Below are 12,446 nucleotides of genomic sequence, written 5' to 3' on the forward strand. Positions count from 1 at the left end.
ACTTAGATACAATTGTAACTAATAAGCTAAACAGGTCTCTTGGGGGAACTGAGACTTGCAGCTTTTGCAAATTTGGCAAATTTTGTAAAATGGGGGTGGCATTTAGGGGTGTGGTCATAAAATGGGTGTGGACAGATATTTTCGTGGCATTTCTTTTCGTCCCTCTTTGCATTTTTCAAATGTTGTAAGATAAGAAGATGGATTCTAATGGATAACTACTGAAACATATAAAGTGCTTTGCTTTTCCATCAAAAACTGTACTGGTTTAGTGATCAAGAAATGAGACAAGGGATTTTGTAATGTGGAGTCCTATGCAAGAAATGCAGATGGTACGTCTTGCTTCACTGGAGTGTTCCCTATGCTGTTAGCCTTACAGAACCCCTTCATAAAATACTGAAATATCATTGTTCCAGCTCAGTTAACAAAAAAAACCATTTTCTGCACATTTGCTGTAGAAGCAGCCAGAATGCCCTTTATCTTAGAAAATGTTACAGAGATTTATGTTATTACAGAAATGGGCAGCATGTGGCCTCCACAAGCCTGGAGCTCAAACTCCCAGTACTCTACTAAGTAGCCTTGTGTAGGGTTGATGGCAGTTATGTTTATATCTGATGTCTGTTTTATTCCATTACCATTTGTGCTGTTTCAGTGCCTGTTTCATTCCATTACAATTTGTGTACATGGGAACTAATAATGATCTCAGATTATTTTCCCTTATTATTGTCTCCTAAAAGGGTTATTCACCTTCAATGTCCAAGTCTTATTAAACCACCAACAATGCTCTCAATATGGTAGAAAATCCATTTCCAGATTTATAAATGTTGTACAAAGGTGAACAACTTCCTTAAATGTTGGGCAGAATATGAGGAGATGGCATACTGAGTGCCTATGCTTGCCCTAACAGGGGCCTTCTCTTTGTACAACAGAAGTGACAGCAAAGGAATAATGAGACTTATTAGACTGTCTATAGGGAATGTGTCACTGCAGACAAGTGGTATCAAAGCTTCCACAGCTTTTACTCAGTATAAACATAGAAGCAAGTGCCCATAGAGCAGGGAAATTAAGCCCTTTCTGCCTAACGTGTTGTGGAATAATAACTGTTGGTTGTAATACTTGATTATATAAAGGCGGCCAGTGCCTATCGCAGTGTTAGAAGCAGAAAATGAGTGTCAGTGAACATGTTGCAATCTGGGTGTACAGTACTCAGAATGGAAGCGGCTCTAAATGGAACATATAGTATTACACCAATGATATAATATGTTGTTCTGTGTCCTTTCCATTGAATCTAATCTAAAGGGGGGGGGGGCCTCTGGTGCGTTGATTGTTTTTATGGGAAAAAAGAACATCCCCCAACTGCCTATAATCCCCTCTTATGTACTTGTACAGAGTAATCATGTCCCCTCACAAGCGCCTCTTTTCCAGAGAAAACAACCTCAACCTCGACAGTCTCACCTCACCACGTCTCTGCACTCTCTCCAGCTCATTAATATCCCTCTTAAGGACTGGAGCCCAAAACTGCACTGCATACTCAAGGTGAGGCCTTACCAGAGACCTATAAAGGGGCAAAATTATGTTCTCATCCCTTGCATCAATGCCCTTTTTTATACAAGACAGCACTTTATTTGCTTTAGTAGCCACAGAATGACACTGCCTGGAATTAGACAATTTGTTATCAACAAAAACCCCTAGATCCTTCTCCATTAAGGAAACCCCCAACACTCTACCATTCAGTAGATAGTTCGCGTTTATATTATTCCTACCAAAATGCATAACTTTGCACTTATCAACATTGAACCTCATTTTCCAGTTTGCTGCCCAGTTATCTAATTTTGTCAAATCGCTCTGCAAAGCGGCAGCATCCTGCATGGAACTTATAGTTTTGCACAATTTTGTGTCATCAGCAAAAATAGAAACAGTACTCTCTATGCCCACCTCCAGGTCATTAATAAACAAGTTAAAAAGCAAAGGACCAAGGACTGACCCCTGCGGTACTCCACTAACCACACTGGTCCAATTAGAAAATGTTCCATTTACAACCACTCTTTGTACTCTATCCTTCAGCCAGTTCTCTATCCAATTACAAATATTATGTTCTAGGCCAATATTCCTTAATTTGATCATTAACCTTCTGTGAGGTACTGTATCAAACGCTTTAGCAAAGTCCAAGTAGATGACATCAACTGCCATTCCAGCATCGAGATCTGTTACGCATAAAACCATGCTGGCACAAACTTATAGTATTGTGAACTGCAATGTATTCAAGTACCCTATCCCTTATTACCCCTTCCAAAATTTTTCCTACTACTGATGTCAGACTAACAGGCCTATAGTTTTCAGGCTGAGAACGGGATCCTTTTTTAAATAACGGCACCACATTAGCAATCCGCCAGTCTCTCGGCACCATGCTTAGAAGCCAGAGCAGTCCTGTTATGCCTCTGTGCCAAGCATCATGCTGATATCTTATATAGCCACCATTATATGTTTTAATTGATAACTTTTCAACATTTACTGTACTTTAATTGAATTTTAAAATGTAAAAATGTATTATTTAGTGGTTATTTCATGGACATTTCCCTGACCTCTGACAATGAAAATAAATCTATTGAGTTACAATAACAGGGAAGGTACTGTAATGTTGTGCTTAACCTTTATTTCCCATTCAAGCTCTGAGCAGATTATGAGACTTCATGCAGAATTGTTTGTGTTAGCTCAGTTCCACTCTGGCTGCCAAGACATTTCTATGCGATACATATGCCACATGACAACGTTGCCTGAGAAACTATTTCTTTGTTCAATTTCATTTTTACAATTTATCTATGAACTGACTTATTTGCTTGAAGCAGTCTCTGGTCTATGTGGCCTTTATTCTGAATATGGCAGCTAATTATTATTATTTATGATCTTTTATTTATATAGTGCCAGTACCCTGTAATGCTTTACAGAGATTATACCTCATTCACATCAGTCCCTGCCCCAGTGGAGCTTACCATCCAAGGTCCCAATCCTTATTATTAGTTATTATAATTACTGTGGATGGCAATACACTGGACACAGGGGTGAACCTTGGGGGCAGACACCCCCGCAAGAAATCTTTTTCAAAACTCCCTGACTCCCTACATAAAATGACAGATGACCTTTGCTGCAGTCCACGATTTTGCTCATGCTGTGGGACATCCACAACCTGAGATTTCTAAAGTTACACCACTGGCTGGACATAAAGGTTGAAAGGGAAAGGTGCTTAGCTCTGTGGGGTTTTCCACTGGTGAAAGCACACTCCTCTTCCCTGGCCCTTATAATATTAGTGTCTGCCTATATTTCACATCATTGGCCTCTGCAAATAGGGGCAAGGGGGAGCAAATGCCATCCCCCTGGAATTTTGCATACACTACGGAATCAGGTAGGAAGGGCAGAGCTGTAGTGAAATCATTTTCTTTACCCATAAATAGCTTTTTAGATTACTCATTATCTCATGAACTCATGAAGTCCCATTCCAGTCATGTAGGGATTGGAAAGGCTGGAAGGGAAGTTCAAACGTCACCCCCCAGCCTGTCCAATCCCCATGCTGCCAGGGCCGGTCTTATAAACTGCAGGGCCCAATTGGGACCATTTTGTGATTATTGGTCCCTCAAGCACACTATACACAGTAAAAGACAGTGCATACCCTGGGGTAGCAATTTGAATACAGTGCCCACTTTGTGTTTAATGTCCCAGAACAGAGAACACATAACAGCATTAGCGCTGTCATCAGGGGGCATTGAAAATGCAAAACTGAATAATCATGTGCCTCATCCTGGCAAAGTGAACAAGTAAGGTGCTAGTATGAGCCAGGTGGGCCATATATAATATTAAAAATTGAGGCCACATGTTCTTCATTTGCTATTTTTATATTAAGAAGTCTTGATTGCAGCATCATCCTTCCTCTCTCTTCCTTACACTTACTTTGTCATGATTTTATTTTTCCCCAATAGCACAAAAATGGTTAAATATTTCCTTTAGTTTTTCAGGAAGGAAAGTGCACTGAGCTCTTGGAGCATGCTGGTGATTATAACCGACTGCAGTTTTTGAGACAGGATATTTCTAGCATATCATTCACCCTCATTAATTTTACTTCAGATGTATAGTCAGATACACTTAATCACAAAGTAATGAATCACTTGAAATTAACATTATATTACATGGCACAACTTTGGAATTCACATTTTACAGGCCTGAACCAGTGGAGCCTCTCCAAGGAGACCAGCAAATCCATTCAAACTCCTCACATTTCATTACAGGCAGAACAAACCTATTTACAGAATTCCTTGGTGGCAATGTAAGCAAATTCATTTAAAAAACATTAGAGGGTTGTAATCAATAAAATCAGCAAATGAAAGGGAATTAAAAAGATCTCTGTGTCAAAGAGGCTTAGATAAATGACTATGATTTGTGTTCTGATATTGTTTCTGAAGACTGCTGATTTTCCCTATTGTAATAGGAAAGTATATTGTGTTTATCAGTTAGAATAGGGGCTGCAGTCACACACACTGGAAAATGCATATGACTAGGGTTGCTAGTTTTGACCCAGTCAGCCCAGCAGGTATAAGGGAAAGGGAAAATGGCTGAGATACAGTACATTTTTTACAGCAATATAAGCAATATAAGAACAAACTTTCCTGTCCTTCATAGCAGTAGGCACCAATGTGTTAATCCCCCTCTCAATTCCTAAGGATAGAGAGACTGATTTAAATGAGGCCTTCCTTCTTGCTGGAAGTTTGCACCTCTCTATTGGTGGGTATTGTAGTGACCAGTTTATCCTCCAGGTTGAGAAGTAAGTCACTGTAGTGCAGTAAGCTGCTTGTACTGGCATAGTTCAAGCAGTCAAGCCATCATCCATTTTTTTCAAGTAATATATGCTAGAGAAAGGTAAAAAAAAAAAAAAAAAAAAAAAAAGCTCAGTCTGATAGTTTGACTGTGTGCGTTAAAATAAATGGTTTATTTCAATGCACACATTTAAACTATCAGACTGTGCATTTTTTAATATGTATTACTTGAGAAATTGGATGATGGCTTGACTACTTTTCTCAGACAGTCTGATAGCTTTTATCCAGTGATTTGTGGTATGCATGGGAAGCCATTTCATGTGGGTAACAAAATATCCCATGTTAAATTACCACAACAGCTTTTTAATGTATTGTACATGGTTTTTAATATACCCCATAAAAGGGAGGTAAAATCCTTGTTTAAAATGGCAGCGCCTTGGGTAGGAGGGAGTTGACAAAACTGGAGTAAATAGAAATTGGAGAAAGAAATAATAGTGAAGAACAACAAATTCACAAAAGTCTTGTCACATTTAGTTTGCAAACTTTAAAGTAAAATTCTCAATTTTTCTCAAATTCTAGAATTTGGAGTAATAACTTTTTTCCAGAAGTTCATTACACCAGTTTAGAGGTCAGGGCCAGAACTACGGGTAGGCAGAAGGGGCACCTGCATGAGATGCAATGATTGGGGGCACCAGGCAACCTCTCCTGCTTTATCCCTAGCCCGCGCTCCCTTCTCTTGCCCCCGCAGGTTGGCAGTGACTCGCTCCCCGGAACTGTGCAAGTGCGCACATGCAAGGGGGGGGAGGTGCAGGGGCGAGGTGGCCAACCGGATTGCCTAGGCTTGGCCCGCCCCTGTTATAGGTGAATTAAATTACTATCTCTTACACCAGCACACACAGAAACAAGCAAGTCATTCTCTCCCATTGTCACATGATGCTGTGCGAGAGACAGAGAGTGTGCGTCACAAAATAGCTGTGTGTGAGAGAGAGAGAATGATTTGCTTGTTTCAGTGTGTGTTTCTGTGAGAGAAAAGCGTTACCAATTGTATAAGGATATCTCTGTAGGCTTAGTGATTAGTAATATTGCCTTATAGCCCTGGCATCCCAAGTTAATACAAAGTATAATGTGAAAATGATCTGTGTCCTGACTATTGCACACTGGACCATAGTTTGCATCTCTTTCTGAATGTATTTATTCCTGTGATTAACAGCATTGGATTCAGAGGGGGGGCATCTATGTGCATAGATGTGTCCCCCCAAGAACCCCCCAAGCCCTACACTAGTCTGTACCTTCCAATAGATTTTCCACTAGTTCCTGAACAAGAGGTATTTTGGGACCCCAAGTAGGGTTGCCAGCTGGGGCCGGCATTACAGGCAACATAAATGCAACCCTACCTAAAATCCCTCCCTTCCCTGACTCTTTCTGTAGCAGATAATGCCCTTTTATATAGATGCTAACCTCTACTCTGCCCAATATTCCCTGCTTTTCTGCCCATTCCTCTGCCTATCCCACCCATTTCCCCACCTCCAAGTAACATCACTGCCTGCCCCCAACCTAAAGGCTGGCAACCCTTGCCCCAGACCTCCTTGAAGTGGCCTTGCCAATGCCACCGCTCTTCAGCCGGAAACAGTGAGAAAATAAGCATTGGAGTGGGTCAAGCAATAGCACTCTCTGCACTAGAAGAGACAAAATTCTGGTTTACTAACAATATTAAAGTTACAAGAAGTAGATTATTGTCACCCCTGTTAACCTGCAGGGCACAGCTATGAGATATTCAACTAGCCTCATGGCAGGAGTGCCCCTGGCCTAAAACTCTCCTTAGTGGCTCAGAGAATGCAAAGAAAAGTACTTTTGGTAGTGGGGTGTGCCGCTACAATTTACAACACAACCTTGCTTGCTGTAAAAATGTAAATCGCCAGTTTCCCTAAGGAAACTTTGGGTGACTTTGAGAAACTGAACCGACGCGTATGACACATTCTTGCCAGTGGGATGGCACTATGGGGGTAACGAAGAATTATCGTGTGGCAACTAATCTCCCCGTGTGCCACTGCACTTAGTGGTATAGAGTCTTATTTCACAGGGGTAATTAGACTAGAACTACCTTTAAAGAATGTCTTAGATGATGAAAAGGAAGGCATTTTGAGTAGGAAAGCACTGGGGGTGTATGGATGCAAGAAATGAATAACTGTACAGGGCTGGAAATTCAACCGGCATTGGCCAGATCTAGCCCATCTCCCCACATTTTATAAATGATTGTACTAAGTGCAAGGCCACATGGATATAATCTGTGGAACACTTAAAACAGGCCTGTTCTATATTAGGATTTATTCTGTTTGGCCTTTGTGGGGTAAGGTAGATCCTTTAAATGGATTTCAAGTGAGTTAGTTTATCTTTGCTACTGATCATGCCTTCAAAGCAAGGCTCTAAAGCCTCCTACCACATCTCTGCATCCAGCGTGGGCATATCTGTTTGCCATTTGGCAAATACTTTGGATAGCGGGAGCTCCCAGCTCGAATCAGGTTTACAGAATTGGGAGAGGGGTTTTAGCAAGCCAGTTGTATGGGCACCAACTTCTAGCCTTCTAGGGGTGAAATTTATCTGTGAAATTGAGAGCCAAAAGTGTGCAGATATCTGAGTAGCATACAGTTTGAGTTTAAGAATTTGGTTTTGAGACCTTGGAATTACATAAGCTTAGCCAGTGTGTGTGTGTGTGTATATATATATATATATATATAGCATATCCTACGAGGTGCCTATCCACAAATAGGAGAGTTTAGGTTGCCCCCTCTTATTTCTTACAGAAAGGGTAGGATTATTGGTTCTAAGTTGGTTACCTCCTCTGTTACTAGGGGAGGCTGCATGGAAACCAAAGGAGTATTTGGATACTCCCGGAGTGGAATGTACCCTTGTCTAGATTGTAAACAATGTAAATATGTGATGCGGGGGAGGATATTCCAACATCCCACGACAGGTGAAAAATTTGCATTGAGGGGACATTTCACATGTTTATCACAATATGATATATGGTTTATGCCATTATCTGTCCATGTAAAAAGATATATGTGGGAGAAACAGTTCAAAAGGTGAAGTTGCGGATTTCACAACACAAATCCACAATTAATGTAGGGAATAATATTTTACCACTATCAAAACATTTTAGAGAACATGGCCATACCCCCAAACAGTTGAGGTATACCGTTTGGAGGGAGTTCCCCCACAGAAGAGGGGGGGGAGACCGGGAATTGAGACTTAAACAGAGGGAGGTATGTTGGATTAAGATATTAAATTCCCTGCATCCAAATGGATTGAATAAGGACTATAATCTATATTTGTTTGTTTAACTTTAAGGATTTGTTATAATTGAGATCGCATCGTGCTGCTGTACAATGAGATGCTATAACTTTGCTAATAAGTTATGTATGCGAACAGGGATGAAACTCTGTACTCTGTATATTTCATAAATGGTATCACTGAAATGGGGATGGAACCCTGTACTATGTTTGTATAATATCTTATGTGGTCATTTCCTCTCTGTAGACTATAATTAGCTTTCTTTGGGAATCTGTATATGGAATTACTGCCCACATGCCTTGAGGAAGAGCCCGGCCGGCCTCGAAACGTTGCATTTTGTGTACAGTATTAATTTGATATCTTAATACACCTTTTGCACTTTAAAGTGTGTGCTGTCCATTCTTGAACTTATTGTATATAGTTACATAGTTACATAGTTACATAGGGTTGAAAAAAGACCTGTGTCCATCAAGTTCAACCCATCCAAGTAAACCCAGCACACCTAACCCACACCTACCAATCTATACTCACATACATAAACTATAAATACAACCACTAGTACTAACTGTAGATATTAGTATCACAATAGCCTTGGATATTCTGATTGATCAAGAACTCATCCAGGCCCCTCTTAAAGGCATTAACAGAATCTGCCATTACCACATCACTAGGAAGGGCATTCCATAACCTCACTGCCCTCACCGTGAAAAACCACCTACGCTGCTTCAAATGGAAGCTCCGTTCCTCTAATCTAAAGGGGTGACCTCTGGTGCGTTGATTGTTTTTATGGGAAAAAAGAACATCCCCCAACTGCCTATAATCCCCTCTAATGTACTTGTACAGAGTAATCATGTCCCCTCGCAAGCGCCTCTTTTCCAGAGAAAACAACCCCAACCTCGACAGTCTAACCTCATAGTTTAAATCTTCCATCCCCTTAACCAGTTTAGTTGCACGTCTCTGCACTCTCTCCAGCTCATTAATATCCTTCTTAAGGACTGGAGCCCAAAACTGCACTGCATACTCAAGGTGAGGCCTTACCAGGGACCTATAAAGGGGCAAAATTATGTTCTCATCCCTTGAGTCAATGCCCTTTTTTATACAAGACAGCACTTTATTTGCTTTAGTAGCCACAGAATGACACCTGGAATTAGACAACTTGTTATCAACAAAAACCCCTAGATCCTTCTCCATTAAGGATACCCCCAACACACTACCATTCAGTAGATAGTTTGCGTTTATATTATTTCTACCAAAGTGCATAACTTTGCACTTATCAACATTGAACCTCATTTTCCAGTTTGCTGCCCAGTTATCTAATTTTGTCAAATCGCTCTGCAAAGCGGCAGCATCCTGCATGGAACTTATAGTTTTGCACAATTTAGTGTCATCAGCAAAAATAGAAACAATACTGTCTATGCCCACCTCCAGGTCATTAATAAACAAGTTAAACAGCAAAGGCCCAAGGACTGACCCCTGCGGTACTCCACTAACCACACTGGTCCAATTAGAAAATGTTCCATTTACAACCACTCTTTGTACTCTATCCTTCAGCCAGTTCTCTATCCAATTACAAATATTATGTTCTAGGCCAATATTCCTTAAATTGATCATTAACCTTCTGTGAGGTACTGTATCAAACGCTTTAGCAAAGTCCAAGTAGATGACATCAACTGCCATTCCAGCATCAAGGTTCCTACTCACCTCCTCATAAAAGGCAACTAAATTAGTCTGGCAAGATCTGTTACGCATAAAACCATGCTGGCACAAACTAATAGTATTGTGAACTGCAATGTATTCAAGTACCCTATCCCTTATTACCCCTTCCAAAAGTTTTCCTACTACTGATGTCAGACTAACAGGCCTATAGTTTTCAGGCTGAGAACGGGATCCCTTTTTAAATAACGGCACCACATTAGCAATCCGCCAGTCTCTCGGCACCATGCCAGACCTCAATGAATCCTGAAAAATTAAGTGAAGAGGTTTGGCAATCACAGCGCTCAGCTCATTTAATACCCTGGGATGAATCCCATCCGGCCCTGGACCTTTGTTTACCTTTACATGTTCAAGTCTCTTTTGAATTTCCTCCCGAGTGACCCATGCGTCAGTAGCTAAATTACTAGAACTGGGCATATTACAAGGGAAGCCTTCATTATCTGGCTCCTCAGATGTATAGACAGATGAAAAATAAGAGTTCAAAATTTCAGCTTTTTCCCCGTTTTCATCAACCAACGTACCCCCCCGTGATAATAAAGTTCCCACCCCTTCTTGCTTCATTTTTTTACTATTCACATAATTAAAAAATAATTTTGGATTCTTTTTACTCCTAGCAGCAATATCCCTTTCCATCTCTATTTTAGCTTGCCTGATAGCTTTTTTGCATGCTTTATTTGCTTCCTTGTACCTGATGAAAGTTTCTGCTGTCCCAGCTAACTTGAATGCCCTAAAAGCACGTTTTTTCTTACCAACCTCGACAATAACACTTTTATTCAGCCATAAAGGTTTTGCTTTGCGATGCCTCTCCTTGCTTACTAGGGGGATATACTGTTGCGTATACCTACAAAGCAATGTTTTAAAGATGTTCCATTTTCCTTCTGTCTAACCCCATGAAAAGCCTTTCCCAGTTGACACATTGCAGAGATGCCCTTATACTGGCAAAGTCTGCACGTCTAAAATTGAGTGTTTTAGTTACTCCCTTATAGCGCTGTCTCTGCAGCATTATCTCAAAGGAGACCATGTTGTGATCACTGTTCCCCAAATGCTCACCCACACAAATGTTAGAGATAAGTTCATTATTATTAGAAATCACCAGGTCCAAAATAGTGCAAGGATATCGGAACCTGTTGGGGACGTGCACCACGTTTTGTTCTATTGCAGGGTGCTGTACTATTACATAAAACAAGTATATATATATATATATATATACACAGTATATCTACAATGTATTTAATACTATAGGAGGCCCAGAGGTGCAGGTCAGGCACAGTGCTGAAATGTTTCCGTTTTGGATTACGCCATAAGGTATTGTACTCGGAATCCCCGATCTTGGGGAAGAAAGTTAAGGCCACCTTTCACGCTTTGATTATTGCTGCTATCAGTGGTGTGGTTTGAATAGAATATTTGGTGCCTCGATTAAGTCAGTTTTTCTAGCTCCTTGAGGGAGCCAATCACTTGAGCCTCTAGGACTGTGGATACACTCTGCGAGAAGGGGGAAGCCCAACGCCAAACAATCACCAATCACGTTGCCAGTTAGTACAGAAATAAACTTTGTGCTGGAAGGCCACCTTGTCTCGCTTGGAGCTGAAAGGTAGCAGAAGCAACTGACACAGCCTGGACCTAATGAGGTGCATTTCAACCTACATCAAGAGAGCAAAATTATTCAACAAGAATGATGATCTTTAAAGGTTTTAAAATGGGCCAGCAGGCATAGGAATCCACAATCTGGATCAAGGGGTGTAAGAACTTCCCAATCAGAGCTGTAGCAGCTCCCTGGGCCTTTTAATTCCAGTAACACTGGAAGAGATCTGTCATGCAACAACATGGTTCTCCATTTTTTACTTACTAAAAGGTTGATGTAAAAGCAGCTAAAAGAGAATTCTTTCCTCATTAAGAGATATATTCTGCTCTGTATATGTAATTGCATATTAAGTCACTATCAGTTCCTCTCTTGTATCTACTATTACTAAAGAGATGTATCCCATTGGTGCCCATGTGAAAGGAAAGGAAAAGGGGAAAGTAGTTTTCTGTTCCTGGACTGAAGCATGTTATCCGGAAAGGTCCGAATTACGGAAAGTCTGTCTCCCATAGACTCCATTTTAATCAAATAATTCAGAGTTTTAAAACAATAAATAATAAAACATTACCTTGTATTTGATCCCAACTAAGATATATTCTTATTGGAGGCAAAACAATCCTATTGGGTTCAATTATTGTTTTATTGATTTTTTTAGTAGGCTTAAGGTATGGAGATCCAAATTACAGAATGATCCCTTATCCGGAATACCCTTGATCCCGAGCATTCTGGATAATGGGTTCTATACCTGTTATAAAACATTCTATAACACACTCAAATTTAAATTAAAGGTGAACCACCCCTTTAATGAAGATTGCTCACAACAGGCCAATCTATAATGTACGGAAATGGATATAAAGGGTATATTCACCCTTTAAAATGAGTATAGAATATTCATTTAACATATTCAGTGAAGATCTCCACAGACTGAAACATTATGAGCCATAGAGAAAGCTGTAAGGATGACAGTAGATAACCAATAGAATTTGCCAAAGCTGAAAAAATAAACATACCTTTCAGTGTGAGGTAACATTTAGCCCAGACACGCTAAATGCCATATTAAAAGG

This window comes from Xenopus tropicalis, chromosome 2, assembly GCF_000004195.4.
Source record: "Xenopus tropicalis strain Nigerian chromosome 2, UCB_Xtro_10.0, whole genome shotgun sequence".
Classification (NCBI taxonomy): Eukaryota; Metazoa; Chordata; class Amphibia; order Anura; family Pipidae; genus Xenopus; species Xenopus tropicalis.